This window comes from Gorilla gorilla, chromosome 1, assembly GCF_029281585.2.
Source record: "Gorilla gorilla gorilla isolate KB3781 chromosome 1, NHGRI_mGorGor1-v2.1_pri, whole genome shotgun sequence".
Taxonomy (NCBI): Eukaryota; Metazoa; Chordata; class Mammalia; order Primates; family Hominidae; genus Gorilla; species Gorilla gorilla.
Genome location: NC_073224.2, coordinates 18,308,614 through 18,314,613, shown reverse-complemented (window position 1 = coordinate 18,314,613; position 6,000 = coordinate 18,308,614).

Sequence of the window (6,000 nt, the reverse complement as noted above, 5' to 3'; positions counted from 1 at the left end):
GCATGGCTTTATTCAGTAGGTGCAGAGTCACTGCCCTTGAAGACAGACCAAGGAGAATGAATAAGTCTTTCCCTCTGTTTTCAGTGGATGCTCACCTTATGAATGGAGCCATATTTAAGGAGCAGATTAGGAGGCATTGCACAGCAGACTGCCCAGATCAGAGATGCTTTTTAAGTTCTAGGAGCCTGTGAGCTTCCAGAGCTGTGCCAGTTCCAGGCATCTGAATTACAAAAGGACATGGCTGGCTCAAACCTGGTCCCTGCCTCTATGACCCGCAGTTCCTTTACATGCAGGGAAGTCCTGTTCCGAGCTCCCTGAAGCCTTTGACTGTTTAAAGCCCCTTAGGATGCAGAAGATTCCTGGGAATAAAATGCATCCATCCTGGGAGAGGTCCATAGGGGAGCCACTTTGTTGTGAGGCAAAGCACAAGGCCCTGATGGATGGCTGGGCCAGGGAGTGTCACCTGCAGCTAAGGAGCCAGTGATGTGGAAGAGGGGCTTTCATCACACTTGCTTCCAACGTGTTCTGAGTGTGCAAGGAAGACGAGTACAAACCCAAGCCTTTATTATGTCTCCATCCTCCCCACATACTGCTGGGTAGAAGATTGGTTGCATAAACTGTGTGATGGTAGAGATGGCCTGAGGCTGGCAGGGAATCTGGTGGCCTGGTTTCTATTGCTGCTCTCTTACTGGCTGGTCATAGGACTTTGAGAAGTCACTTGGTCTGTCTGAATCTCGGTTCACTCGCTTATAAACTGAACGTTTTGGGATTAGAACTGTGGTCCTCACCTGGAAGGTGGGTGTTAGCAGATAGCTACATCAGCCTCCTAGGGGAAATGGAAAGGTAAGTATATGGACTGAATGATCATGTGCCCTCAAAAGTCACATGTTGAAATCCTACGCCCCAAGGTCATTGTATTAGTCCATTTGCATTGTTATAAAGAATACCTAGGTAATTTATAAAGCAAAGGGGCTTATTTAGCTCACAGTTCTGTAGGCTGTATAGAAAGCATAGTGCAGCATCTGCTGCTGGTGAGGCTTCAGGAAGCTTACAATCATAGTGGAAGGGGAAGAGGAGCTAATATATCACATGGCGAGAGAGAGAGGGAGAGCGAGAGCAAGAGGGAAGGGAAAGAGAGAGAAGGGAGGTGCCAGGCTCTTTTAAGCAACCAGATTTCACATAAACTCATAGAATGAGAATTCACTCATTACTGTGGGGAAATCACCCAGCCGTTTATGAGGGATCCGCCCTCATGACCCAGACATCTCCCGTTAGGCCCACCTGCCACATCGGAGATCACATTTCAACATGAGATTTGGACGGGGCAAAACATCTAAACCATATCAGTGATGGTATTAGGAGGTGAGGTCTTTGGGAGTTTACTAGGACAGGAGGATGGAGCCCTCATGAGTGGGATTAGTGCCCTTATAAAAGGGACCTCAGAGAGCTCTTCCACGGTGTGAAGACACAGCAAGAAAGTACCATCCATGAACCAGGAAGTGGTCCTCACCAGACACTGAATCTGCTGGCACTTTGATCTAGGGCTTCTCAGCCTCCAGTAAGAAATATCTGTTGCTGATAAGTTGCCAGTCTATGATATTTTGTTATAACAGCCTGAATAGACCAAGGTAGTAGGCGTATGCAAATTTAAAATCCCACTCTGGAATTTTGATGGTATTGGCTTCACCTCCCTGGCAACCCCCTACTCAACTCACTAACTCCTCCCACCCAAGGTTGAATGGGGATGTTGCTAGAAATGGCTGTTGGCTGGATGAAAGTTGGAAAGTTAGGGCCCTCAGGAGCCTGGCCCCCTCACCCTGATGTCCTGAAATCCATCACTGACTTTTTAAATGCCAGGCCTGGTTCATACCTGATCGTTATCATCCCTAAGGCAAGTGAAGCAGAATTGATCTCCTGTCTCCATGGAGGAAATCAACAAAGGAGGGAAATTTTACAGGAAATAGCTAAATCTTTAGTCTGTGAGGATGCTGAAATACAAGCCATTAATTCCCAAATTTCAGCATGTCTCCATAAAGTTGTAAATGAAGCAATTACATGGATTGCCCAGACACTAAACTGAAAATTCCAGAAACTTCTACCATAAGAATGTTTTATGGAAATGAGAGTGAGAGGGGAAGTCTAAGACTCTGGCCTCCTCTCAGGCTTTGATTCCAGTTTTCCCTTTTCAAGCTCTCACCCATGTGTGGTCCATGCTTGCCCAGCCCCTCCCCTTCCTCCACCGGCCTCTTCCTTCTCCCCACGTGATCCATTATTGAAGCCACGCTTCTCTACCCTGTACTTTTTGCCCTCACCTCCCTTCCTATCTGCTGTGCACCTGCCCTGCCTGGGGGACAAAAGGCTTCATCCCAGTGCCACTGTGCACTGCTGGGGAAAAGGACTCAAACTAAAATGAAACAGTGCCTCATCAGATTTTGAGAGGCCTGCTCTTCCTGTTTCCAATCATTCCTCTAGCACCTTCCCATCAGTATTTCCAGACTTGATCATGTTTCTCAAACCTCCTTCTGCTACCTTCACAGAACAGCCTTGCCTCTTACTCCATAAAGAAAGCAGAGCCTGTTTGCAAGCAGCGTCCTCCTTCCCTTGGCTCCTCAAAGAAACCAGCCCCCCACTTGGTCTCCTTCTTTCCTGCCTCAGGGCATGGTGTCCTCCGGTCTAGCTCTGACCCCTCTCTCTCTTGCCACCTTGGGAGCCTGAGCTGTGGAGTATCTCCTGCCCTGCCCTGGTATGGCCACCTCCTCCCCTTCCTGCCAGTTGGTAAGCAGGAGGGAGGGAGACAACAGAGGAAAATGGCCCCTCATGGTCCAGCCCCAAAAGAAAACAGCTGCAAGAGAAACCAAGTTTTCTTTCCTTCATATTCGTAGTGTAATTTTATTCATTGAGCCTGTATTTCTCTCTATTTTATCAAAGATTCCTTTTTTATTATCCTTGCTTGGCATGAGGATGGATTCAGTACATCCTCAGGGCATAGCAGAAAGAAAGAAAACTCTGCCCTATGCTAGAGAAATCTCTCCAGTATCATTGGAAAATAACCCTCTGATCCTGTTAGTCTGCCCATAGCATGCACTCTCCCCTTCCTTCCCTTCCTCTCTGCCTTCCAGATGGAAAAGTGACCACATCTGCTGTCCTTTGCTCTTGCTCGGTCCACATCTGCTCCTCACCAGCCCAGAGTACTCTGCCTTTGGACATTCCTCTAAAATGGTCCTACCCAAGGTTCTTGGTGCCCTCCAGTTGTTAAATCCAATGTAGTTTTGATTTTCTTTTTTTTTTTTTTGCTTACTATTCCAGAGAACATCTTCTCTTCCAGCTCCCAGGCCACAGCCATCCTCCTTTTCCTCTCATTTATGAGCTGTTCCTTCCTGGAATTCTCTGCACAATCTTCTTTATCCTTCTACCTCTTAGAAGTGAATATTTCTTGTCTACCTTCATGACCCCAGCTACCATCTATTTCCTTACAGTTTTCCAAACCTCAGTGTATTACCTGGAACCTTCTTATAGAACGCAAGGCTCAAATTGCTCACTGCTTACTAAATCTTCAATCAAATGTCTATCAAGCACTTCAACCTCAATCAGTACCCTCTTCTTTAAGTATTTTCTGTCTTAGCCCATTTTATATTGCTGTAACAGAATGCTTGAGGCCAGGTAATTTATTTTAAAGTGGTTTCTTTATTTCTTTTCTTTTCTTTTTTTTTTTAAGATGGTCTCTGCCACCCAAGCTGGAGTGCTTAGCTCACTGCAACCTCTGCCTTCCAGGTTCAAGTAATTCTTGACTTCAGCCTCCCGAGTAGCTGGAATAGTACAGACATGTACTACCACACCTGGCTAATTTTTGTATTTTTAGTAAAGACAGGGTTTTGCCATGTTGGCCACGCTGGTCTTGAACCCTTGACCTCGTGATTCACCTGCCTCAGCCTCCCAAATTGCTGGGATTACAGGTGTGAGCTACTGCACCCAGCCAATATTTTTATCTTTTAATGAATGCTTCCATCATACATGTGATTACAAAGGCAACTTCCTTTTATCTACACTGTACCTGCCTCCTTTGAGGCCTCATCACTGTCTCCTGCAACATACTCTATTCTAACTTGGGTCAATATAAAATCCAAATCTCTCTGCGGGGCCAAGAGGCTATTCATGATCTGAACAAGAAGAAAAGACAGGAGACCCCATGATACCCAAACCAGGCAGTCAACTTTTGGTCCAAGTTGTCTAGAAACAAAATCAAGAGTCTACAGAGTTTGGTTTTGTTCTTTTAAATAAAGGAGATAAGTAAGATATAGAAAATCCATAACAACCAGGGGACAAGCCTGGACCTTGGAAGAATGCAGGAATGAGTGGGGCACAGAGGTTATTGGGGCAGACTCAGCGTATGTGAGTATGTGGCTGTTTTCCTCCAAAGTATCTGCTCCAATGGCTCATATTCTCCCATTGAGGTTGCTCTTTTGAATTCAATGGCTTTTTCCTGGAATGTCTTCTATTGCCTTGTATCTGTGTAACACAGCCCTCTTGCACTGTGGGCTTAATAAATACGTACTCTTTGAATGAAATGATGGCTGTGTCTCCTGGAATTAGATGTTATAGTAACATAATTTTATCCAACAAGAAACCAACCTGGATGAATTTACACTAGAAATCAGAGAGCAAGCAAGCAGTGGGACAAAGATCATAGAACTTTTATGGGGGGATGCAGGGGTGGGTTGGGGTAAAGAGTAGGAAGATCCACAACAAGGTGGGATTCTAGGGAACAAGTTTGGTACTGGAGGCCTTGCCTGGTCTCATTTCACCCTACGCTCACCAGCACACCAAGGACAGCAAGACCACGGGGCACCTTCTCCCTGCTCCAGTCACACTGGCTTGATGGTTCCAGGAGCCTACCAGGCTGCTCGATCCTCTGGATCTTTGAACATGGCACCTCCAGCATTAGGAGAGCTCTTCAACCTTGCTAGGACTCTTGGTGACATCCTCTCCTCCTTCAAGACTCAGCCTAGAGAGCATCTCCTTGGGGAAGGCAATGGTCAGGGAAGGGTTTTCCATTGGTTTCTTTCAAAGAACGACTCATACAATATAATTGTCATGTCAGCTGTGGTTCCCTACAAAACAAAGTGATGCAAGGATCTAGTGCCAGTGCTTTATTCAGGAGGTCTGACCTGCGTGGTGGGGAGAGAGGAGTTGCTGTGCACAGTGATGGGCTGCTCTGCTGGCTCCTGCTTCCTCATGTGCTTCGAGGGACACAGCTGGTCACCGGGCAGGAGCGTCCACTCACCACCTGGCACAGCTTGGACAGGATTCCCTGAGATGACTGCAGAGAACAATCACAGGGAAGCAGAGGGCATGTGTCTCCTCTCCCACTCTCCTTCACTCCCTGGGTTTTGTTATCTCACCCCTTGGAAGTCAGATGTCAAGACCAGCATGATGGCATTGTAACTAAAGTCTGGAAATGTCTACAGGAGACATCCACTCAGAGCACGTGGCTGGCTGGCAGCCAGAGGACAGAGACCCACATTCTCAGGACAGGTGACAGGTCAGCCCCAGGAGCAGAACTGCATGGGCCTAAGAGGGTCCAGCTGGCCATGGCGGTGGCAGAGGTGAAGCAAGCTGCAGAAGGCTCAGGAGATGCTGGTGCCAAGAGATGTGAAGATACTTCTGACACGGCAGTTCCTACATGGATCATGGCTACTGGTTGCCCGTTGGACCAGAAGCATCTTGGAGGTAGAGACCTTGCCTGCCTGTTTTAATAATGTGTCCACAGCTTCCAGGTAATACACTGAGGTTTGGAAAATTTTAAGGAAATAGATGGTAGCTGGGGTCATGAAAGTAGACAAGAAATATTCACTTCTAAGGGGCAGAAGGAGAAAGAAGATTGTACAGGTCCAGGAGAGCATCTGGCACAAAGTAGGTGTTGAACACTTGCCTTGATGCATGGAGTTCATATGTGACAAATGCTGCTAAGCTTCCCCGAGTGTCACCAAGTAAATTGCTCAT